Here is a 27,582-nt window from a genome sequence, read left to right as displayed (position 1 = left end):
TGCCCCTGATGTGAGCTTCAGTGGAAGGTAAAAGCGGTTGAGAGGTTCACTTCATCACTAGATCCACACACTCCACACATAACACAGGTCTGTGCTGATGAGTGAAAAGATTTAACACAACTCACTGGAATCACCTGACTAAGGCATTTCTAAATGTGTATCCACTTCAAAACAAATGAATTACTCTTCTTAAAAATAATGCTTTAGCATACCTGCATGTTTTGTGCTTTTGAACACGGACCAGCTAACAAATTCACCAATAAATCATATACTGATTATTTACTAATAGTTTATTCATCATTTGTTCATGATTAACAATTGTTTATTGAGATAATTATACAAAACAATTTTGACATAAATACTTAAATGTTTTATAAGTGATAATGTATTAACTAATAGCTTATAAACCATCTACTAATGATCAGTTTGATTTATTTCATGATTACAACTTTTTTTAAGATAACTTACAACACATTTGTAAATCGTTAGCATACCACTCATGAATAATTTATGAACATATAGTCATGTTTTGTAAATGATTTGTTCATTATTCATCATTAACTAATAACATAATGACTTATGCTGCTCACCCTAACATGAAAACGCACCATTAAATGAATAAAACATTACTAAAATGTTAACTTATTACTTATCATTTATGAAAGTATAGTCATGTTGTGTAAGTAATTAGTTTATCATTAACTAATAATTTATAAATTACTTATGACAGAATGTTATTATATAGTGTTACCGTTTTTTTGTATAACATTAATGTGAATTCAAACATCAGCAGAGAAACATTACAATTTAGCCAAACTATCGAAAAATTAACATTTATTTATTAATGTTAATATCTTCAAAATATGATACTGCTGTCTACTTTTCTTTTATTTGCTATATTAACAGGTGTTATGGTGGTGGTTTTATTATAACTTTATTATAACAGAATTATTATAACTTGTGTTTATGTGTATGTGGAAACAAGAAATTGTTTAAACATTAATGATGACAAAAGGAATTTGTGATTATGTGAAACAATTTAGGACTTGGAGAAAAAACAAATGTATCATGCTGGCAAAGCTGTGGATGAGACAGTCCAGATTTATGTTGAAAATTATTGTATTGAAAATAAAATGAAGGGTGCACATAAATCACACATCTTTTACTCATAGCAGCCACTAATACAAACACATTCATGGCGGAACAAAACATGAAATTGTCAGAATAATTCCTGAAACAATCCAATCAGAGCATAACATGCTGAATGAGTAAATATAAATAACATAATCATTCATCATCCTCTCTACCAATGATGATTTGTGTTTTTCATCATCCTACACAAAATGATAGAAATAATTTAAACAAATAAAAGCAATAAAATATAACTGCTCAAGCAATAATACATCAGCAGCAGGGGGATGGATTACTGACCAGGCCAATGGGGCCAGTGCCCAGGGGCCCTTGACTACCAAGAGCCCAGAGGGGCCCTGGGCTTTAATGTTGCAGTTTTGTACAAAAAAACCATAAACAATGAAAACAAATGTTTATTTACGCTTGAATATATGTGTGCCTTAGCCTATATAACGCCTCTTGAACAAGGCTTTAGGTCTATGAGGTCTCTCTTGCACTCCTGTTATCATTGGGCCCTGTAAATATGAAGGCCTCCAAATGTTTTATAGAACCAGGGCTGTAGCTGGGGTATCTGGAGCCCAATGAAGGTTGTTGCTGTGGGCCACCTTGAAAACGCATTTCGGAAGGAGGGAGCCTTCCAAGTCCAGGGACCATAGAAATGTCAGCACCCTTTGCCCCTCTAGCAAGTTCAAGTTCAAGTCTGCTTTATTGTCAATTCTTCCACATGTACAGTACATACAAACAGAGAATCGAAATTGCGTTACTCTCAGACCCCCGGTGCACACAGATAACATTAACATTAAAGCCTAAAAATCTAGATCAAAATATAAAATGTAGATACAAGTATACAATAAGGGAATGTTAAAAAGAAAGACATAATAAAATAAAAAATCAAGTTAAATAAAGCAGCGCAAGGCAAAAGGCAGATAGAGTGCATGTCATCGTATATTAGTGGGGGTGAGGGATCTGGGGGGGCGGGGGTTCATAGTTCAGTGGTGCTTAGGGCAGAAGAGGGGGTGGGAGGGGGAGGGGGAGGGGGGTGGGGCAAGTTCGGGAGCGAGTTCAGCTTCCTGACAGCCTGGTGGATGAAGCTGTTCTTCAGTCTGCTGGTCCTGGCCTGGAGACTCCGCAGTCTCCTCCCTGATGGCAGCAGGGTGGGATCACCTGCAATGCAGAGGGCTTTGCGGGTGAGACGGGTTCCATAGATGTCCTGGAGGGAGGGGAGAGAGACACCAATGATCTTCTCAGCTGATCTTACTATGCGTTGCAGAGTCTTTCGGCAAGACGCGTTGCAGGTGCCATACCACACAGTGATGCAGCTCGTCAGGAGGCTCTCGATGGTCCCTCTGTAGAAGGTGTACTTGATGGGGGGTGGGGCTCTGGCTCTCCTCAGTTTGCGGAGGAAGTAAAGATGCTGATTTGATTTCTTGGCCAATGCTGCAGTGTTTTCAGTCCAGGAGAGGTCCTCTGTGATGTGCACACCCAGGAACTTGGTGCTGCTCACTCTCTCCACAGTCGCACCGCTGATCGTCAGAGGAACGTGCTGAGTGTGTGCTCTCCTGAAGTCTACAACAATCTCCTTCGTCTTCTCCACGTTCAGAGAGATTGTTGTCACTGCACCACCCGGACAGGCGGCTCACCTCGCTCATGTAGTTTGTCTCATCTTTGTTGCTAATGAGACCCACCACAGTCATGTCATCTGCAAACTTAATGAAGAGGTTGGAGCTGTGTGACAGTGTGCAGTCATGGGTCAGCAGAGTGAAGAGGAGGGGGCTCAGCACACATCCTTGGGGGGCCCCAGTATTCAGAGTGATGGTGCTGGATGTGTTGCTGCCGACCCATACTGCCTGAGGTCTTCCAGTCAGAAAGTCCAACAGCCAGTTGCACAGCGAAGTGTTGAGCCCCAGCTGGATCAGTTTGTGAATGAGCTGTTGAGGGATGATTGTGTTGAATGCTGAACTGAAGTCAATGAACAGCATTCTGACATATGAGTCCTTTTTGTCCAGATGTGTGAGTGCTGAGTGGAAGGTAGTGGAGATGGCATCATCGGTCGAGCGGTTGGACCGATATGCAAACTGGAAGGGGTCCAGGGAGGGGGGGAGGACAGACTTGATGTGGTGCATGACTAGCCGTTCAAAGCACTTCTTGAGGATGGGGGTAAGTGCAACAGGACGGTAGTCATTGAAGCAGGATGGAGATGGCTTCTTCAGGACTGGGATGATGGTGGTAGTTTTAAAGCATGTGGGAACAACAGCCTGACTCAGTGATATGTTGAAAATGTCTGTGAAGACATCAGTGACTTCTGCTGCACAGTCTTTCAGTAAACGCCCAGGGATGTTGTCAGGACCCGGAGCTTTGCGTGCATTGATCCTGCTGAAGGATCTCCTCACGCTGTCTGGGGTCAGCGTCATCACCTGGTTGCCGGGAGGAGGTGAAGTCTTCTGTGCAGTGGTGCTGTTTTGTTGCTCAAAGCGAGCGAAGAAGGGTGTTCAGCTCATTTAGCAGAGAGATGTTGTTGTCACAGGTCCGTGGTGGGGGCTTGTAGTCCGAAATAGTCTGTATCCCCTGCCACAGGTTCCTAGTGTCTCTGCTGTCGCTGAATTGATGAGCTATCCTCCTGGAGTGCTGTCTTTTAGCCTCTCTGATGCCGCGGGACAGGTTGGCCCTGGCTGTTGTCAGGCCCACCTCATCTCCAAATCTGAAGGCAGCGTTCCGTGTCTTCAGAAGTCTGTAGACCTCCCCTGTCATCCACGGCTTCTGGTTGGCCTGGACAGTGATGGTTTTTGTGACCGTTACATCATCAATACACTTGTTGATGTAGGCAGTGACAGTCTCTGAGTACTCCTGGAGGTCAGTGTTGTTATTGAATGTGGCAGCCTGCTTAAACATGTCCCAGTCAGTTGTGTTGAAGCAGTCTTGAAGAACCTCTGATGATCCTTCTGGCCACACTTTAATCTGTTTTTGAACTGGTTTGGCGACTTTAATGAGTGGTCTGTATGCAGGCATTAGCATAACATTGATGTGGTCTGAAGCTCCGAGGTGGGGGAGGGGGAGGGCTTTGTAAGCTCCTCTGTGTGGTGTAAACAAAGTCCAAAATGTTATTGCCTCGTGTTGGAAAGTTAATGTGTTGGTCTATTTTTAGAAACACACTCTTTAGGTCAGCATGGTTGCAATCCCCAGCTATGATGAGAGAAGCATCAGGGTGTGCTGTCTGCTGCTCACTGATGTGCTGGTACAGTTCATTTAGTGCGTCGTTCCTGTTACAGCTGTTGTTCGGGGGAATGTACCCTGAAATGAGCAGCAAGGACCATGTGTAGAACCATTGTCTGTTCCATCCTGTTTCAAATTATATATATTTGAACCACTCTTTGAGCTTCTTTCTTTGTGTAAAGTGTATAGGGAAAAGTAGTGTACAATGGGGCTAAAGGTGCCTCAGGGTAAAAGGCACCTTTGATATTATTTTCATCTAAACCACTATATGGCACAAAAACTTTACAACTGCTTTTCAAGATGCACATGTATATTTGTTTGATCCTTGACACAACCGCCGGGCAAAATTGATTCTATGGTTTCTTGAGCCAACATTTTTTTTTATGTTTTAGATTTAAATAAGAATCGCTAAAATATATAGGTCTTCTTTATGATTTTCAGTTTTGTTTAAAACAATTAAAGAACAGCTTTTAAATTACAAAATAATATGTAAAAGTATGGTATTTGGGGTAAAAAAGCACCCCTGCTGTTGCGACTAAAGGTGCATAGTAATTAACATGATAATTAATAGATGGCTGACTTTTCCATTTGTTGAAATGACATGGTTAGATTCAGATGGTAAATTTAACATATTATGTTGGGCGTCCATATTAGATTTAATCCCCATATTTAGAATAAAATCATATTGTTCATATCATATAATAAAATACAATTTGTTTTTACTACTGTAAATAACAAAGGCAACCCCAGGCAAGTTATGCCTAATTTTTATCAACATGTATCCCGTCTAACCAGAGGACCGAATACACTGAATCATTGCTACACTCAGTTTAAGAATGCCTACAAAGCTCGCTCACTAACAGCTTTCGGCAAATCTGACCATGCCGCCATTTTCCTCGCAACGGAACATAAACAAAAGAAAGAAACGTTTTTGGTTCAGTGTACTGGTGATCAGAAGACCGATGCAACAGGTTCTTGACTCGAGAACGAGAATCAGCTCATCGATTCTCAAATCGGACGCGTCCGACAGAAACGATTCTCGGTTCAGTGTACTGACTCGAGAACGAGAACTGCTCCAGCAGTGGGCGTATTCATTCGTTATCTGGTGTAATAGAAATGAGTCGAACCAGACAAATTAAAGAGTCTATCAAAGCTGTGCGTTGAAACACGAGCTTTCAACATTAACACCACTAGAACAATTATTTACAATTTCAATTCGAAGAAGAGAAATTTGGTGTCAAATTTGTTGTTCGTAATTGAAATGCAATGCTGGACATCACATGGAAACCCATGAGTTAAACACTTCCATTGACTTCCCCCACCTATCAGAGCCAGACTGAAATTCCTAAGGGGGAAGGGCTTTAAACCTCTGTCTCTACAGAACATCCCTATGTCATGAGAATGGCAAAGAAACTACTTTTTGTACATATATATGGACCAGAATTAACTCAAAAAGACTTATAAATGAATCATTCCATCGCTTAACTCCATATTCATTTATATGTAACCCACACATTCGACTATCATGTATAATCACTTATTGTGTATGTCTTTTGATAACTATAGGATACATAGTCATGTCTATTATTGATAAAATCGAATCTGCTTGCTTGATATTGTCCAGACAATAATTTATTTGTCCCATGTATCATATTTGTGTAATAGGAATCATGTCCAAAATTAAACCCTGCAAGGCAGGAAAATTCGGACCACATGCTTGGTAAGATAAACAAATGATTTATGATACCCCCGATCCAAGACAATATCTGATTGGTCAAGACAACATTTGAGGTGTGGCCAACAGGCCACTTTAAATACAGAGGACACCATAAAATCTTGCTTTTAGTCTGCTTTTAGTCTCTGCTATTAGTCATACCTGCTCTTAGCTTTTAGCTTGTAGCTTTGCTACCTAGCTTTTAGTCTCTAGCCATGCTGCTGCTATCAGTCATGCCAGTTTCTAGTCTCTAGCTATGCTTCGGCTAGCTTGTAGCTTCTAGCCATGCTGTTTAATCATCACTGTTCTTTGAGCGCGATTCCAGCGTGCTTGGCCTGCAAGCCTGCTGCTACTTAGCCACGATGAGAAGGAACACAACCTTGTCTCGTCAAACTTTATTTCTTTTCTTTTCCGTTTGAGAGTTTCGTGTTCTGAGTTAAGTTTTGTAACGTTGACCTCGTCTGCGCGTTTCAACTCCTACCAGCCACACAACTCCAGCTTCAGCCAACGCCAAAGCACGGGCTCCCCAAGACGTCACTTCAGCGACTGAACTTCCAGCCAATCAACGACCTTGGGATAGCCCTTTCACCGGGACTCTTTCACAGGAGACGCAAGTAACTTTACCTCCAGACTGTGACCTTTGCTGGTGTATCTAATATAATTTTAACCTCACTGAGGAACTCAATGCGAAGGCTAATTACGTGATTGATGGTTGTTCATGTCTATGCAATTTAACGTATTGTTGTAAACTTGGGATTCCATATTTCCATTCTCTTAAACTCATCTTTCCCTAACTTTATATCTTCCTGCAACTTGTGTGTATGTGTGAGTGCATGCGTTTATGTGTTAGATTAGTTTATATGTCTTAGATTTATCTAATAAAGCCTTATTCATATTGAAAAGAGAAGTATCTTGTGTTTTGTGCTTACTAGTTAATGTCTTAAACTGCCGATCTTGTTACTGTGCTAATTGATAGTGTTTCACTATAGTTTGGATATTAGTATTCAGCGCAGATTTGATGTTAAACGTTCGTTCACTGAATCGCAGGGCGTCTCAGTGACCAGCCGTGAAACAGTGATTCTGTTCAAATTCCCTTTAAAATCTTAAATGATTCCCTTTGAGCTAAATTGACCTGTTTCCGTTACAGTTTTGGTGGAGAATGCGGGCAGTTTAATCTAAATTGTGAGCATAAACCAAGTTATTTAATCTTTGATTTTGCTAAAGGACTGAAAGATGAGAAGCTTGCGAGACGTGTGTGTGACGCGTGACGTAAGCAGCGCGCGCCCCCCTCAAATGAATGAAGGCAGCTAGAACTCAAGTCCGTCTCTCCGTTGTTAACAGCAGTAAGTGAACTTAAAAGTGAACATCTGAGATCGTACAATAAGGTAGAAATTGAGCGTGTTCCTCATTTTTATAATGCCTTGTTTACAGCTGCGTGTTCCAGTTTCTCAAAAGCTATCTCAGTCACTGTTTTTTTTAATTTTACTTTTTCTTACCATTTCTTTACTTTGTGTATCCTAGCCTGGGAACGACACACCTGAGCCCTAAAAGGAGATATTGTTATCCCTCACTACGAGTTCAAATAAATTAGAAAGACAACTCTCTTTCACTTAAAGTTTATTTTGTTTGATTAGTTGTGCAGCAACTAACACAACGCTCTCCTTGTAGTTGAGATAACCGCTACTGAGAATTACCATCTCCGTGCTCTCTCTCCTTTACTTTCCTCTTCTCTTTTTACATTTGTAGGACATGTAAGAACCATCAATCAATTCTAACTGAATTAAATACACAATCGTGCCAAAGACGACAATTCATCCTTATGAATTTTGATTGTAATCATCCTTCCTTTGTTCTTCCTAACCTCCCTACATTTGTAAATGCAATCCAAGTTTTAGCATCTCATCCAACGTTGAGATCAATTTAATAGAGATAAGTGTTGAATAACTGTCACCTTCACAGCCTCCCTGGTGAGCGGTCCAACTGTAAGGTGTATGGTGTCAATCCTGTCAGACTAAGCAAAGAGATATCAGAATTATTATTGTATTCTTTTGTCCAAAGCAAGAAATATAATAATATTGTTTACGTTTTTGATAACATTTAATTGGAAAAAAATAATTTAACTCATTTGAAAAACAATTTTTGCTTGTCATTGAATTAGTTTTTCACCTCTTTCTCTCTTTACCTCTTCCTCATTAGAGTGACAAAGTCTTCGCATCTCTAGTCTACTTAGACACCCTGAGACCAACACAGTCATCACCACATTTCACTAGTGGTTCACAATCACTGATACAACACTTAGTTGTCCCACAACACATAGGCTTTTACTCCACACAGATCTGTGTCAGTCTCTCTTCTCCCCAGCGTGCCAACATGCCGCAGACTGCAGACCCCATTTCCCATGGGGAAGATGTGAACATTTGGCTGAGAGGCATGACAGACAGCCTCACTCCAAAGACATTTGAACTGTTATTATTTTTAATAATAATCCTAATCCTGAGAAGATTCCTGACACAAGATTCAAGCCAGAACAACAACTATGAGGAGCTAGTCAAGATCACGAGCTCACTAAGCTATGCCTTCACAACCCAGCTGAAACTGAGCGACAAGAGGAGCTGACACGTGCTCAACGTAGCATAGACAAGCTGGAAGTGAAAGTTCAAGATCAACTCAAAGCACCCAGCGAGAGGGAGCAGGAAACAACGGAACAAGTTATGAAGCTCCAAGCAGCCCTGGCAGCAGCTCAGCTCGACCAGCAACATGCAACGGCTGCTCAGAAAGACCTGGTAAACAGACTCCAGTATGCCGAACAGCTACTAGAGAAAGCCAAGATAGACATCAGAAACAAGAATTCTGAAAATAGTGCTTTGAAAGACCACCTTGAAAGGTACAGAACTGAAAAGGACAATCTGACCCAACATCTAGACGATACCAACGATGAGCTCTACATGGTCAGAAAAGAACTCCAATATGCTTACAAGCACAAACAAGAGCCAAGGAAAGAGAGACCTCTCTTAGCCTCATCACTGCTGAGCAGAACAGAGTCCCACGTCCAAGAACTGGCATATGACGAAAGGAGCGAAGGGCCACAACCCAAAACCTCAACTGCCTTCGCCACACAACCCTTTCCTGCCAACGAAAGAAAACCTCCCATCCAAGGCCTTGGAGCTGCACACGGGATGACCATCAAAGACCTCAACAAGCTGTCTGAAAACATCAGCAGGTTCAATCCAAACTCCACAGAGGGCCACGACATCCAAGCTTATCTGCGAGATATCGAATTTCACCTGGAAGTGAGACCTCATGTGACTGACAGAGACCGGTTATACCTCCTTAGAGCCACGTCCAGTCCCGAGGTATGAAACTTTCTAGATCGACAGCCCAGTCAAACTAAGTCAAACTACCAGCGACTTCGTGAGGTCCTGATTAAAGAATTTACAGACCCAGAGTCTGAACATGGACTGTTAACTGCCTTGGAAACCAGACTTACCACAAAGCTTACTACAACTGACTCCGACAAGCCTACTTTGGTGCACACAACAACCCTGACCTTGAAGGGGATGTGAACTTCAAAACCCTCTTCCTAAAGAATCTGCACCCTGGAGTCAGTCACCATCTAGGTGTCATGGCCTGTCTGAACTCCATGACCATCCAACAGTTGCGTGACCTAACACAGAAGGCCTATAACCAGCAGAAGTTGGCCTCAAAGAAAGGTAAAAAAACATCCACACTCTTGAACTCTGTCAACAAAGACTCAAGCCTTGCACTGGACGACACCCAGTGGCATCACAACACCAGAGTCTTCCATCAAGAGCACAGAGAACGTGACGCCCATATCCACGACCGCTTTCAGCCCAACTGCTGGAAAAATCCATGGGACCAGCTACGCTTCTCAAGAAACCAAAAGGATAAGAACATCTGGAAACCTAACCAGATATCCAAAGGTAATCAGCTGACTCATCCAAGAGCAACTCGTGTGGGTAAGCGACAACAAAACCCACCTCAGCACCACTCAGACATGCACAGTGCTGAGTATGCACAAGAACATGACAGCTTACCATCAGAAGACATGGAACAAGTCATGAAACGACTGAGAGAGTTCTTTCAAGACAATTTACATGCATATGACCACAAAGCTGAGTCATGCTCGCTGTGACCAGCAACAGAACGGAAGGCCGGTGATAACCTGGTGCACCACATCAGAGATGACAAGCACCTGTTCAACAACGACCCAGAACAAACAAGTCTTTCACGGCCAACTGTTGATGAAAAATCTGAGGTACTAAAGGACATCACCTCAGTCACCTAACACAGTCATTAACAAACTGTCAAATTAACTCCTACTCCAAGAACCACATTCCCTGTCTGTGCAACAGCAACCACCAGAGCACAGAAGGTCAGAAAGTCTGCTACAGCCATAAGGCACCACAAGAAGAATGCATAGGAGACAAAGTTTTGCAACCCAGCTTCACACAGCCATGCCAAACTGCCTCCGACTGTGTGCTAAAGAACTTCCTGCCTTGCTGGACTGACCTCCATTAGACCATGGACACGCCCTCATCCAAGTCAAGGATGCTGAGAGCCAGTCTTCAGTGACATGCTAGGAAAAGGGGGAGACAACACAGACTTGAACAGATCTGACCACACATGCACTTCACCATTAACACACAACATTACCTACACCCAGAGGTAAACACATCTACTGATAACACATTCAACAAACATATTCTTCCCACAGGTAGAATACTCAACTTTTAGTGTAACAAAGTTACACATACCCACCATGAAGAAACGTGCAGCCATCCTCACAATAGGTAGAACACCTGACACTAAGTTAAGGTTCACGACACACTAGCTGCACCTGACATCCTAGCTCAATAGTAGTTGTAACCCATGCTAGGAAAACCCACAGCAGCTTTGTTTTGTTTTGTTCTTCTTTTACCTATCCTTCTCCTTCCCCTTTCCTGAGTAGGTGAAACGCCTAGACACCCTGCAAGGGTCGAAGGTCTGATATTAGGATTGACTCGCAACACCTAATATCTGCCAGCCACTCTAAACTGAATGGAAGCCAGAGAGCTCCATGCATGATAGGTCAATTCATTGAATTGAAAATGAAATTACTAGAAAACTAACAGTAAATGTGTAAAGTAAGACAACCTAGAAGAACCAAACAAAGTAAACCACAAATTTGATTGATGAATCAAAATAAAACAACAATTTCCAAAATGATCTAAACTATCCTCAATGTGCTAAACTACATTGACTAATTGAACTTATCCATGTGTACCTAAATAACCTGATTCCTGCACCAGTACAGTAACTGTCATGGAGGTGTTGTCTTGCTGTTTGCTGTGTTTGTCTGCTTCTTCTGCCTTTGTTTCTCCAGCGATCGACGATGTCTTCACCTAAACACCTCACCGAACGAAAGGGGGATATATGTAACAGAAATGAGTCGAACCAGACAAATTAAAGAGTCTATCAAAGCTGTGCGTTGAAACACGAGCCGAATTCCTCAGGAAGTCATAAATCAGTTCTAGTGCCACAAGAACCAAGCAAGATGACCAACAAACTGGTTCACACAACAGCTTTCAACATTAAAACCACTAGAACAATTATTTACAATTTCAATTCGAAGAAGAGAAATTTGGTGTCAAATTTGTTGTTCGTAATTGAAATGCAACGCTGGACATCGCATGGAAACCCATGAGTTAAACACTTCCATTGACTCCCCCCCCCCCCCACCTAGCAGAACCAGACTGAAATTCCTAAGGGGGAAGGGCTTTAAACCTCTGTCTCTACAGAACATCCCTATGTCATAAGAATGGCAAAGAAACTGCTTTTTGCACATATATATGGACCAGAATGAACTCAAAAAGACTTATGAATGAATAATTCCATCGCTTAACTCCATATTCATTTATATGTAACCCACACATTCGTCTATCATGTATAATCACTTATTGTGTATGTCTTTTGATAACTATAGGATACATAGTCATGTATAGTATTGATATAATCGAATCTGCTTGCTTGATATTGTCCAGACAATAATTTATTTGTCCCATGTATCATATTCGTGTAATAGGAATCATGTCCAAAATTAAACCCTGCAAGGCAGGAAAATTCGGACCACATGCTTGGTAAGATAAACAAATGATTTATTATACCCCCGATCCAAGACAATATCTGATTGCTCAAGACAATATTTGAGGTGTGGCCAACAGGCCACTTTAAATACCGAGGACACCATAAAATCTTGCTTTTAGTCTGCTTTTAGTCTCTGCTATTAGTCATGCCTGCTCTTAGCTTTTAGCTTGTAGCTTTGCTACCTAGCTTTTAGTCTCTAGCCATGCTGCTGCTATCAGTCATGCCAGTTTCTAGTCTCTAGCTATGCTTCTGCTAGCTTGTAGCTTCTAGCCATGCTGTTTAATCATCACTGTTCTTTGAGCGCGGTTCCAGCGTGCTTCGGCCTGCAAGCCTGCTGCTACTTAGCCACGATGAGAAGGAACACAACCTTGTCCTGTCAAACTTTATTTCTTTTCTTTTCCGTTTGAGAGTTTCGTGTATGAGAAGGAACACAACCTTGTCCTGTCAAACTTTATTTCTTTTCTTTTCCGTTTGAGAGTTTCGTGTTCTGAGTTAAGTTTTGTAACGTCGACCTCGTCTGCGCGTTTCAACTCCTACCAGCCACACAACTCCAGCTTCAGCCAACGCCAAAGCACGGGCTCCCCAAGACGTCACTTCAGCGACTGAACTTCCAGCCAATCAACGACCTCGGGATAGCCCTTTCACCGGGACTCTTTCACAGGAGACGCAAGTAACTTTACCTCCAGACTGTGACCTTTGCTGGTGTATCTAATATAATTTTAACCTCACTGAGGAACTCAATGCGAAGGCTAATTACGTGATTGATGGTTGTTCATGTCTATGCAATTTAACGTATTGCTGTAAACTTGGGATTCCATATTTCCATTCTCTTAAACTCATCTTTCCCTAACTTTATATCTTCCTGCAACTTGTGTGAATGTGTGAGTGCGTGCGTTTATGTGTTAGATTAGTTTATATGTCTTAGATTTATCTAATAAAGCCTTATTCATATTGAAAAGAGAAGTATCTTGTGTTTTGTGCTTACAAGTTAATGTCTTAAACTGCCGATCTTGTTACTGTGCTAATTGATAGTGTTTCACTATAGTTTGGATATTAGTATTCAGCGCAGATTTGATGTTAAACCAAATCTAAATCGCAGGGCGTCTCAGTGACCAGCCGTGAAACAGTGATTCTGTTCAAATTCCCTTTAAAATCTTAAATGATTCCCTTTGAGCTAAATTGACCTGTTTCCGTTACACTGGCTCGGCTCGGATTTCATCTTCAGTTCGGTCTTCACAGCAGTTCAGTCAGTGTACTGTTTGAGTACATGAATTACTCTGGGATATTGGTTTATTCTGACTTTGAGGGAGTGTCAGTCACGTTCAAAAAATTAACATCTTAAGTAATTTATGAATTAATGCTTATTGGAGACGTGAACCGTTTCAAATGATTCAGTTTGATTTGGTGAACTGGTTCAACCGGTTGACTAAGAAGAACCGGTTAAATTGAACGATTCGTACACGAATCGTACATCACTAACAGCCAAGTCGCGCCGCTGCTCGACGCCGGCTTACATTGAAAATGAATGACTTCTGGCCACTTTGACGCTCTCGACGCCGGCGGTGTGAATGCACAGTTATGCACACTGTCTGCATTATCTCCTTTTCATCATCTGCGTGCGGGCATTTTTTGAGACCCGCGCGGACGGTGAGCGTACACGAGGTGAAAGATAAAACGGCAGTATAACAGTACCTCATATTTTTTCTTCTCACCTTAAATTCATGCAATAAACTTGTTTTTGACAAATATTTTAATTTGTTTGTGGTCTATATAGCCTGCATCAAAATGAGGTTTGCAATTATGCGCCCAAAGGCACGGGTTGAAGACCCAGTCAGTGATGTCATGATATGCTAATTTGTTTACAATCATCTTACATCATCACCATCGCCAAAAATTTTCTTTTTTTTTTTACATTGAAACTTGAAAAAAAAAAATAGACCGACGTACCGACCCTTTTTTTAATTTTTATTGCTGTTACTGCAAACCAAAATATTTTTAAGGATGGCCTTAGAGGGTTGAGGACACACCGATTTTGGGCATAGATTGAGAGTGTGAGAATGAGAGCCACAGATCGAGCAGGAGAGAGCTTGATGACCAGTGAAATGTCTGCTTATGAGGGTCAAGTCGACCACTGACCAGTCCAATCTCTGATTGAAATGTTGAATAAACATAGCAGCTTTTGCAGAGAATTACTTATGATAGTCATAAAAGAGAGTTCCTCCATAAGTCAAAGCTAAGTCAGAAATAGTTGCTAAATAGGTGTCCAGCTCGGCTCTACAAGATGGAAAGATTTTGCATATGACTTTGTGATCTCTCACTGATTCTTGAAACTTTGGCAAAAACATGTCCCACAAAGAAAAGTGGTAATTCTGTTGGAAATTAATAACATTTTCATGCATAAAAAGAATAAAGGTTATAATCAGGGGCTCCTTTGCAAATATGTAAGGTTTTTTTATAGGTTTAATTTATAATTTTTAATTTAATGATTATATGCTGGCCCATTGCCTACAAAATCAGTTGTCCTCGGATAGGAGGTAATCATTTCACTTGTGCAAAAAAACAAAAAGTAATAATTGAATTGAATAATATCTTTACCACGTGAAAGAGTACATTGTAATATGTATTAAAAACTACAAACAGTGAGTTTTTAAAAATATTTAATATTATTTTGTGGTTTCTCAAATTGTGTCCCACATATTTGTCACAACCGTCAGATATTTATAAAAAGCAATAAAATCAGGCAACTACAAGGTCGACTACATTTCTGAAGACCCCATTTTCAAACCTTCAGCTCTACTGCAAGCATCAAGACCAATCAAGCTCCTATAAGTTTGCTATTTTCTAAACTTGTTCATATTTTTGGACACTGCTACTGTCACAACCATAACATGTCAACACCGTCTATTTTGTATAAAAAATATTAGATTATGACATAAATCAACTCACGCATATAATGTGAAAGAGTAGGTTTTTGTCACCACCGTCAGGTTTTCTGTCTGACGGTGGTAACTTACAGTCTGACGGTGGTGACAAAAACCTCCAAATGGTCCTCAAGAGTCTTAAGAGAAATGGTGTCATCAAGTCTAGCAAACTGGAGGATATTTTTGAACTTGTCTGCTCTTAACAGACAAGCGAGACATGTCTCCTGCGCTCCTGCACCCAGTGTCTCCACAAACAAACACTTCCCACACCACAGCAAGACCAGACCAATGTTGAATGGCAGCAATGGACCCAGCAAGCAATACAAGAACAAGAAGAACTTTTCTCTCCTCTGCAGTTTCTCTCCAACTCTAGGTTTCAAGAGAACAACCTGGAACTTCTTCCCCACCTCACATGGGAAGGGAGCCCCAGAAGGCATTGGCGGACCTGTGAAAAGGACTGCAGACAGCCTTATACTGTGTGGAAATTACATTGTGAACGGGAACATCTTCCATGAGATGGTTGGCAGAAGCCTCTGCAGCACTAAGCTCTATATCATTACTGAAGCTGACATGCAGCCATATGATGCACTCCTTTCTCAACCACTAAAACCTATACCTGCAACAAGGAAACCACCAAGTCACACCGACACACAGAAATGACTCGGAGATCCACTGTAGATCACTCTCCTGTTTCTGCAGTGAGCCACAGATGTGCGAGTGTTTCAGCCCAACAATATTCCAGTTGACTGCCAACGCACCCAGGGTACAGGTCGAAGATGATAGTCCTATACCAGTGCAAAAGAGGAAAGGTCTTTTGGCAATGTTAATGTAGGAAATGGAACGGGAGGAAAGTGAGCAAGAGCCAATGGAGCAAGAACCACTGACCAACAGTGGTCCTGATGGGACAGTGACAGATCTATCTGCTGATGTAGTTCATTGCGGAGATTGGCTTGCAGTCATTAATGACCAGAACTGGTGGTTAACAAAAGCTGTCACTGTAGACGCTCATCATCAAGATGTGGAAGTGGAGTTTTTCCACCCTCATGGGCCTATCCAAAAGGAGGTGTAAAGGATATGTGCTTCATACCATTTGACCATATTCTGGTCAAACTTGTGGAACCGTCATCATCAGGTCGTGCAAGCAGGACAAGGGAGATTTACAACCTGTCTGCTGAAGTCATGGACTTTATAGAGGAGAAACATATACACCATATACTTCCTGATAAAGTTAAATGAGTGGTGGAGTGATGTAAATCAGTCAGGGAATACTCACATGAGTTCACATTTGAATTATTAATATTATTGTGTCAGAAACAACTGAAAATATGTAATATTGTAGGTTCTTCAAAGTAGCCACCTTTTGCTTTGATTACTGCTTTGCACACTCTTGGCATTCTCTTGATGAGCTTCAAGAGGTAGTCACCTGAAATGGTCTTCCAACAGTCTTTTGTTTAAACTAAACTCATTTTAGCTTTGTCAGTTAAAACATTTAAGAGCCAGAGGACACGAGCACGCGCGTGCAGTGTGAAGATTTGTGCATGCGCTCATCCGAATTCCGAAGCGCGTAAATGCACTCCTCGGCATGCGCGCAAATATAATCTCTCTCTGAAGTATTGATTAAATGGACAAATTCACACAAAAATCATGTAAAAATGCCTGTTTTAAGTATCCTACAGCAGACATAGCGAGCTGAACGTAGGCCACTGTATCAGTGCATTCTCTCAATGTGACAGTCTTTATATTAATCGAACAGCAACAACAAAGAAATCACTCACTGCTCCTGATTAAAAAGCTTTTGTAACTTTAATAAAGAACAATGTTTAATTTATACAGTCAAATATGTAAATATGCAAATATGTTTATATACGAGTAATAAGCCTGTTTAAATACTTAATGTTATATTACTGTTAAAAAATGTTTAATTATAGTTGGCAGTTTGTATAGTTATATATTATATGTAAAGTTAAATAATTTGCTAGTGACTAACAGGCAACAAGAATGTCAGAGTAGAACTTACATTGTGGCCTTTTTTATATAATTTTTTGCAAGTGGTAGATCTTGGTTTACATTTGGACATTTGGAAAGGTTGGTGACCACTGAGTTAAAGAAATTGGTCTGCCCGTCAGTGTCTGAATCAGCGTATAACAAATCATTACTTCTTAGAAGAACATACACATCTGTAATGAGAAAGTAAGTGTGCTTACCCCATGTAGTAAATAACCTATAAAATAATTTAAAGTTAGACTGGAGTGAGATGAAACTAGATCAAATCACAAAGCAAGCTGTTGCTAGCTAGCTGCTAATTTTCTTAAATTTTATATGGTAAAAAAATTACACTATTACACCTTTTAATGCAATGTTTTTAATGCTACTTTTTAATTGATATGATTATACTAAAATAATTATCAGGTCTATCAAAAAAGGATTTTATCTTTCTAAACTATGAAAGCCAGTCCTGGAAAAATCACGCAAGAAAGGATGACAGTGATCATTTTTTCATTAATAAATAGGAAATGAAAAAAAAAATCAAAAACTGTTTCTTTGTATTTATTTTAAATGTAACATTTATTGTCAATATTGGGATCAAGTGGGTACTAGGGTACTCTTTGCTGTGTGTGGATGACCATGTCGGTCATCCACCACTGAAGACCAATTTTGACCCAGGAAAAACCCTGAACCAGTGAGGGACACTTCGACCGCCAAACCGTGCTTTACATTTTCTCCCATTTTTATAATAATTTAAATGAACCGTTTAATCTTAAAGTTTAATTGGTCAGATTCAGACTTGATGCAGAGCAGAGAGCACAGAGATGATAAATAACGTCAGCAGCCATTGATCGATTGCACGATCAATCATTATTATAGTTCAAAAGGGCAAACAGTCAAAGTTATTATGCGAGTTAACTTGAGTCAGAATGTACATGTGCACAGTTTTGTCATCCATCACCGTTAAATCAAATGGACTTTTGAAGCTGAAATAATGAGTGGATTAAGCTTGGACTTGGAATAACGAGAGGAATAACATGGGTAACTTTCTTGTCAGAGGATTGTAATGCATCACAGGCAGTCACATGGAAGAGAGACTACGGCTCCTTAAATTAGGTAAGACAAAAAGTTGTATTTTTCACAACAGGTTTATTGTCTTCCCAGCGGGTTTTGGGTCCAACTTTCAAATAATAGACGGGTCCGATCCTGGTAGGCATTTCTCAGATTTACACTGGTCCAGGTCCAGCTTTTGAAACATTATACTGGTCCGGGTTGGTTCGGTGTAGTACATTAAGAGTCTCTTTCGGGTTTGGGCACGAATTTTTGGACTCGTGAAGACCTCTATTTCAAAGTAGTACATGACAATGCCCATCTCAAACAAGGTAACAATGTTTTATTAGGAGATTAGTTTAGGACTTACATTGTCCCAATATGTAGGTATGATTTAGACACAGGTGTGTTTGTGGGTGTAGCTTAAGACTCAGTCTTCAACATGGTCCCAATATGTAGGTGTGATTGAGATATCAGTGTGTGTGTGTGTAGTTCAGGACTCAGTCTTCAACATGGTCCCAATATGTAGGTGTGATTGAGATATCAGTTTGTGTGTGTGTGTGTGTGTGTGTGTGTGTAACTCAGGACTAAGTCTTCAGTCTTCAACATGGTCCCAATATTTAGGTGTGATTTAGACACCGGTGTGTGTGTGTGTGTGTAGCTTCACACTGCATGCGTGAGCATAACTACAGTGTCACTGCAGCTACAGAGTATTCAAACTGGAAGCATTTGTACAGCATCACAGTCAGTCAGACAAATGTACAACGTGCTGTTTATACCGTTTTTTATTTTTATTTTTTAAACATACTAGAGGTGGGTTATAGACTAATGTAAACATGTTGCACTGCTGGAGGAGGGGTGTAGACTAATGTAAACATGTTGCACTGCTGAAGGAGGTGTGTAATGTAAACGTGTTGCACTGCTGGAGGTGGAGTGTAGACTAATGTAAAGGTGTTGCACTGCGGGAGGAGGGGTGTAGAGTAATGTAAACGTGTTGCACTGCTGAAAGAGGGGTGTAATGTAAACGTGTTGCACTGCTGGATGTGGAGTGTAGACTAATGTAAACGTGTTGCACTGCGGGAGGAGGGGTGTAGAGTAATGTAAACGTGTTGCACTGCTGGTGGAGGGGTGTAGAGTAATGTAAACGTGTTGCACTGCTGGAGGAGGGGTGTAGAGTAATTTAAACTTGTTGCACTGCTGGAGGAGGAGAGTAGACTAATATAAATGCGTTGCACTGCTGGAGAAGGGTTGTAGACTAAGGTAAACGTGTGTTTCACCTCTGGAGGCGGGGTGTAGACTAATGTAAATGTGTTGCACTGCTGGAGGATGGGTGTAGAGTAATGTAAACGTGTTGCACTGCTGGAGGATGGGTGTAGACTAATGTAAACATGTTGCACTGCTGAAGGAGGGGTGTAATGTAAACGTGTTGCACTGCTGGAGGTGGAGTGTAGAGAAATATAAACGTGTTGCACTGCTGGAGGAGGGATGTAGACTAATGTAAATGTGTTGCACTGCTGGAGAGGTGTAGAGTAATGTAAACGTGTTGCACTGCTGGAGGAGGAGTGTAGACTAATGTAAACATGTTGCACTGCTGAAGGAGGGGTGTAATGTAAACATGTTGCATTGCTGGAGGTGGAGTGTAGAGAAATATAAATGTGTTGCACTGCTGGAGGAGGGGTGCAGACTAATGTAAACGTGTTGCACTGCTGGAGGAGAGGTGTAGAGTAATGTTAACGTGTTGCACTGCTGGAGGAGGAGTGTAGACTAATGTAAACATGTTGCACTGCTGAAAGAGGGGTGTAATATAAACGTGTTGCACTGCTGGAGGTGGAGTGTAGAGAAATATAAATGTGTTGCACTGCTGGAGGAGGGGTGTAGACTAATGTAAACGTGTTGCACTGCTGGAGGAGGGGTGTAGACTAATGTAAATGTGTGTTTCACCTCTGGAGGCGGGGTGTAGACTAATGTAAATGTGTTGCACTGCTGGAAGAGGGGTGTAGACTAATGTAAACATGCTGCACTGCTGGAGGAGGTGTGTAGACTAATGTAAACATGTTGCACTGCTGGAGGAAGGGTGTAGACTAATGTAAACATGTTGCACTGCTGGTGGAGGGGTGTAGAGTAATGTAAATGGGTTGCACTGCTGGAGGAGGGGTGTAGACTAATATAAATGCGTTGCACTGCTGGAGAAGGGTTGTAGACTAAGGTAAACGTGTGTTTCACCTCTGGAGGCGGGGTGTAGACTAATGTAAATGTGTTGCACTGCTGGAGGATGGGTGTAGAGTAATGTAAACGTGTTGCACTGCTGGAGGATGGGTGTAGACTAATGTAAACATGTTGCACTGCTGAAGGATGGGTGTAATGTAAACGTGTTGCACTGCTGGAGGTGGAGTGTAGAGAAATATAAACGTGTTGCACTGCTGGAGGAGGGATGTAGACTAATGTAAATGTGTTGCACTGCTGGAGAGGTGTAGAGTAATGTAAACGTGTTGCACTGCTGGAGGAGGAGTGTAGACTAATGTAAACATGTTGCACTGCTGAAGGAGGGGTGTAATGTAAACATGTTGCATTGCTGGAGGTGGAGTGTAGAGAAATATAAATGTGTTGCACTGCTGGAGGAGGGGTGCAGACTAATGTAAACGTGTTGCACTGCTGGAGGAGAGGTGTAGAGTAATGTTAACGTGTTGCACTGCTGGAGGAGGAGTGTAGACTAATGTAAACATGTTGCACTGCTGAAAGAGGGGTGTAATATAAACGTGTTGCACTGCTGGAGGTGGAGTGTAGAGAAATATAAATGTGTTGCACTGCTGGAGGAGGGGTGTAGACTAATGTAAACGTGTTGCACTGCTGGAGGAGGGGTGTAGACTAATGTAAATGTGTGTTTCACCTCTGGAGGCGGGGTGTAGACTAATGTAAATGTGTTGCACTGCTGGAAGAGGGGTGTAGACTAATGTAAACATGCTGCACTGCTGGAGGAGGTGTGTAGACTAATGTAAACATGTTGCACTGCTGGAGGAAGGGTGTAGACTAATGTAAACATGTTGCACTGCTGGTGGAGGGGTGTAGAGTAATGTAAATGGGTTGCACTGCTGGAGGAGGGGTGTAGACTAATGTAAATGTGTTGCACTGCTGGAGGAGGGGTGTAGAGTAATGTAAACGTGTTGCACTGCTGGTGGCAGGGTGTAGACTAATGTAAACGTGTTGCGCTGCAGGAGGAGGGGTGTAATGTAAACATGTTGCACTGCTGGTGGCAGGGTGTAGACTAATGTAAACGTGTTGCGCTGCTGGAGGAGGGGTGTAGACTAATGTAAACGTGTTGCACTGCTGGAGGAGGGGTGTCGAGAAATGTAAACGTGTTGCGATGCTGGAGGAGGGGTGTAGACTAATGTAAACGAGTGTTGCACTGCTGGAGGAGGGGTGTAATGTAAACGTGTTGCACTGCTGGAGGTGGAGTGTAGAGAAATGTAAACGTGTTGCACTGCTGGAGGAGGGGTGTAGACTAATGTAAACATGTGTTGCGCTGCTGGAAGAGGTGTAGACCAATGTAAACGTGTTGCACTGCTGGAGGCAGGGTGTAGACTAATGTAAATATGTTGCACTGCTGGAGGAGGGGTGTAAACTAATGTAAACGTGTTGCACTGCTGGAGGAGGGGTGTAGACTAATGTAAACGTGTTGCACTGCTGGAGGTGGAGTGTAGACTAATGTAAATGTGTTGCACTGCTGGAGGAGGCGTCTAGACTAATGTAAACGTGTTGCACTGCTGGAGGTGGAGTGTAGACTAACGTAAATGTGTTTCACCTCTGGAGGCGGGGTGTAGACTAATGTAAACGTGTTGAAGTGCTGAAGGAAGGGTGTAATGTAAACGTGTTGCACTGCTGGAGGAGGGGTGTCGGGAAATGTAAACATGTTGCACTGTTGGAGGAGGGGTGTCAAGAAATGTAAACGTGTTGCTCTGCTGGAGGTGGAGTGTAGACTAATGTAAACATGTTGCACTGCTGAAGGAGGGGTGTAATGTAAATGTGTTGCACTGCTGGAGGAGGGGTGTTGGGAAATGTAAACATGTTGCACTGCTGGAGGAGGGGTGTCAAGAAATGTAAACGTGTTGCTCTGCTGGAGATGGAGTGTAGACTAATGTAAACATGTTGCACTGCTGAAAGAGGGGTGTAATATAAACGTGTTGCACTGCTGGAGGAGGGGTGTAGACTAATGTAAACATGTTTCAATGCTGGAGGAGGGGTGTAGACTAATGTAAACATGTTGCACTGCTGGAGGAGGGGTGTAGACTAATGTAAACATGTTGCACTGCTGGAGGAGGGGTGTAGACTAATGTAAATGTGTTGCACTGCTGGAGGAGGGGTGTAGAGAAATGTAAACATGTTGCACTGCTGGAGAAGGGGTGTAGACTAATGTAAATGTGAGTAGGGGCCCGAAAATGATTCAAGCCCAGGGGCCCCTACCATCCTAATTCCTGCCTTGCTTATACAATGTTCTTATCAGTCTTTTCAACCAAAAAATGACAATTCCGCCACTGGTTTGGACTTACTCCACTAGTTTTCCTAGAGTTAATTCTTACTCCTCCTGGTTTACTCTCCCTCTGGATGTATGTGTCCTCATGGCCATACATCATACTTGTTTGTGCCATCCTTGACATATTCTTGAAAGTCACCCAAAGTTCACTAGTTCAGGGTTCCTCAAATCTTTCCATTTTGCTGCAGAGTTTGGCTCCAACCCTGATCAAACTCCCCTACCTGTGATTTTCTAATGATCTTAAAGACATTGATTAGCATGCACAGGTGTGTTTGATTAGGGTTAGAGCTAAAGGAAAGTGCAAGAAAGTGGATCTCGTTGACCAGATTTGAGGATCCCTGCTCCAGTTTGTTGATGCTGCCAAATACAAAGTACCATACTTGCCCATTAGAGGGCATCTAAGACTCACAGTCTATTTTAAGATATCCAATATTGAAGCATTCATCCAAACAATCACCAAATTGATCAGTATAATGATGAACATAAGGCAAACTGAACAGTTTAAATTATTCATGATGGACTTACTGTCTGACTTAAAACAGCATGCGATGACAGTCACATCTGTGCTTATAAAGGTATAGGTCTATAGTTTTTTTTTTCAATTTGGAAAATTTAAATTTATTATATTTTTTAGACATTATTAAACCAAATAATTAATAGACTATGATTAACGTTATTAATGCATCATTACATTAATCTAATATATATATATATATATATATATATATATATATATATATATATACACACACACACACACACACACACACACACACACACATATAAATATATATATATATATTTCATCAAGCACGGTGAGTAATGGCTTCTCCTACAATTGTTATTTGCACCTCTTGCCACATGTACAGTTTATCTATCTCTGTCGCTGATGAGGGATTCACATGTGATAAATGCAGGGAAACAGTTAGGCTGACAGAGAAGATTTCAGAATTAGAGACACGCATCCAAACTTTAATTGAGGACAGTAAGAATGTTAGGGCTCTAGATATGGCTTTGGATGCGTCTGGCTCAGGGATTCCTGTACATTGTCCGGTTCCAGCAGAGCCCCTGCAGCAGGGCAACTGGGTGACGGTGAGGCAGCGTAGTCGTGGGTCAAAACACCGCTCTTCTGTTCCGATCAAAACATTAAACAGGTTCTCCCCACTCAGTGATGCACCCACTGAGAAACCTGATGAAAGTGCTCTAGTTATTGGTGATTCTATTGTACGGAACGTGAATATAGAGACACCAGCCACCATAGTCAAATGTTTACCGGGAGCCAGAGCGCCTGACATCTTGGCAAATTTAAAAGTGCTGGCTAATGCTAAACGTAAATACAGTAAGATTGTTATTCATGCCGGCGCTAATGATGTTCGACTTCGCCAGTCGGAGATCACTAAAAATAACTTTAAAGAGGTGTGTGAACTTGCAAGCACGATGTCAGACACTGTAATATGCTCTGGTCCCCTCCCTGCTTACCGTGGTGATGAGATGCATAGCAGATTGTCATCACTCAATGGCTGGATGTCTAAGTGGTGCCCACAGAATAACATAGGTTATATAGACAATTGGACGAGCTTTTGGGGCAGACCTGACCTGTTTAAAAGAGATGGTCTTCATCCCTCCTGGGGTGGCGCCACTCTTCTGTCTAGAAATATGGCAAATAGTCTTAGTGTTTATACTTGACTAACTGGGGCCCAGGTCAGGAAGCAGACAGACTGGCTAAACCGACCGTCTGCTAGCTGCCTCCCGTCACAGAGGTCAGTTAATTCTCAGCACATAGAGACTCTTTCACCTAGATATCACACTATAGAGACTGTGTCTGTTCCACGAACTAGAAAATACAAAAAACGTCCAAACCAAGTTAAGGTTAACAATTTAATTGAGGTTCAACAAATAAAAAAACAAATGCAATATGGATAAACAAATGATAAAGATTGGCTTATTGAATATCAGATCCATTTCTACGAAAACACTTTTTGTAAATAATATGATAACTGATCATAATATAGATGTGCTCTGCTTGACAGAAACCTGGCTAAAACCTGATGATTACATTATTTTAAATGAGTCCACCCCCCAAGATTATTGTTATAAACACGAGCCGCGTCTAAAAGGCAAAGGGGGAGGTGTTGCTTCAATTTATAATAACGTTTTCAGGATTTCTCAGAGGGCAGGCTTCAAGTATAACTCGTTTGAAGTAATGGTGCTTCATATAACATTATCCAGAGAAACCAATGTTAATGATAAATCCCCTGTTATGTTTGTACTGGCTACTGTATACAGGCCACCAGGGCACCATACAGACTTTATTAAAGAGTTTGGTGATTTTACATCCGAGTTAGTTCTGGCTGCAGATAAAGTCTTAATAGTTGGTGATTTTAATATCCATGTCGATAATGAAAAAGATGTATTGGGATCAGCATTTATAGACACTCTGAACTCTATTGGTGTTAGACAACACGTTTCAGGACCTACTCATTGTCGAAATCATACTCTAGATTTAATACTGTCACATGGAATTGATGTTGATAGTGTTGAAATTATTCAGCCAAGTGATGATATCTCAGATCATTATTTAGTTCTGTGTAAACTTCATATAGCCAAAATTGTAAATTCTACTTCTTGTTACAAGTATCGAAGAACCATCACTTCTACCACAAAAGACAGCTTTTTAAGTTATCTTCCTGATGTATCCGAATTCCTTAGCATATCCAAAACCTCAGAACAACTTGATGATGTAACAGAAACTATGGACTCTCTCTTTTCTAGCACTTTAAATACAGTTGCTCCTTAAGGTTAAGGAAAACAGTTTGACACCATGGTATAATGAGCATACTCGCACCCTAAAGAGAGCAGCCCGAAAAATGGAGCGCAGCTGGAGGAAAACAAAACTAGAGGTATTTCGTATTGCTTGGCGGGAAAGTAGCATATCCTACCGAAAAGCATTAAAAACTGCTAGATCTGATTACTTTTCTTCTCTTTTAGAAGAAAACAAACATAACCCCAGGTATTTATTCAATACAGTGGCTAAATTAACGAAAAATAAAGCCTCAACAAGTGTTGACATTTCCCAACACCACAGCAGTAATGACTTTATGAACTACTTTAGTTCTAAAATCGATACTATTAGAGATAAAATTGCAACCATTCAGCCGTCAGCTACAGTTTCGCATCAGACAGTGCACTATAGACCCCCTGAGGAACAGTTCCACTCATTCTCTACTATAGGAGAGGAAGAATTGTATAAACTTGTTAAATCATCTAAACTTACAACATGTATGTTAGACCCTATACCATCTAAGCTCTTAAAAGAGGTGCTTCCAGAAGTCATAGGTCCTCTTCTGACTATTATTAATTCCTCATTGTTATTAGGACATGTCCCCAAAACCTTCAAACTGGCTGTTATTAAGCCTCTCATAAAAAAGCCACAACTTGACCCCAGAGAACTAGTTAATTATAGACCAATCTCGAATCTCCCTTTTCTGTCCAAGATACTAGAAAAGGTGGTATCCTCACAATTATATTCCTTCTTAGAGAAAAATGGTATATGTGAGGATTTCCAGTCAGGATTTAGACCGTATCATAGTACTGAAACTGCTCTCCTTAGAGTTACAAATGATCTGCTCTTATCATCTGATTGTGGGTGTATCTCTCTATTAGTTTTATTGGATCTTAGTGCTGCGTTTGACACAATTGACCACAACATTCTTTTGCATAGACTTGAACACTTTGTTGGCATCAGTGGAAGTGCATTAGCATGGTTTAAATCGTACTTATATGACCGCCATCAGTTTGTAGCAGTGAATGAAGATGTATCATATCGATCACAAGTGCAGTATGGAGTACCTCAAGGCTCAGTTCTAGGGCCGCTACTCTTCACGCTTTATATGTTACCCTTGGGAGATATCATCAGGAAACATGGTGTTAGCTTTCACTGTTATGCTGATGATACGCAGCTCTATATTTCCTCGCAGCCCGGTGAAACACACCAATTTGAAAAACTAATGGAATGCATAGTCGATATAAAAAATTGGATGACGAGTAATTTCTTACTGCTAAATTCAGAAAAAACAGAGGTGTTAATCATAGGGCCTAAAAACTCTGCTTGTAATAACCTAGAACACTGTCTAAGACTTGATGGTTGCTCTGTCAATTCTTCGTCATCAGTTAGGAACCTAGGTGTGCTACTTGATCGCAATCTTTCCTTAGAAAGCCACGTTTCTAGCATTTGTAAAACTGCATTTTTCCATCTCAAAAATATATCTAAATTACGGCCTATGCTCTCAATGTCAAATGCAGAAATGTTAATCCATGCATTTATGACTTCAAGGTTAGACTACTGTAATGCTTTATTGGGTGGTTGTTCTGCACGCTTGGTAAACAAACTACAGCTAGTCCAAAATGCAGCAGCAAGAGTTCTTACTAGAACCAGGAAGTATGACCATATTAGCCCGGTCCTGTCCACACTGCACTGGCTCCCTATCAAACATCGTATAGATTTTAAAATATTGCTTATTACTTATAAAGCCCTGAATGGTTTAGCACCTCAGTATTTGAATGAGTTCCTCTTACATTATACTCCTCTACGTCCGCTACGTTCTCAAAACTCAGGCAATTTGATAATACCTAGAATATCAAAATCAACTGCGGGCGGCAGATCCTTTTCCTATTTGGCGCCTAAACTCTGGAATAACCTACCTAACATTGTTCGGGAGGCAGACACACTCTTGCAGTTTAAATCTAGATTAAAGACCCATCTCTTTAACCTGGCTTACACATAACATACTAATATGCTTTTAATATCCAAATCCGTTAAAGGATTTTTAGGCTGCATTAATTAGGTAAACCGGAACCGGAAACACTTCACATAACACCGTACTTTCTACATCATTAGA

Source organism: Carassius gibelio, chromosome A11 (genome assembly GCF_023724105.1).
Source record: "Carassius gibelio isolate Cgi1373 ecotype wild population from Czech Republic chromosome A11, carGib1.2-hapl.c, whole genome shotgun sequence".
In the NCBI taxonomy this organism is placed as follows: domain Eukaryota; kingdom Metazoa; phylum Chordata; class Actinopteri; order Cypriniformes; family Cyprinidae; genus Carassius; species Carassius gibelio.
The sequence above is the reverse complement of the archived record's forward strand: the minus strand, read 5'-3'. Positions refer to the sequence as shown.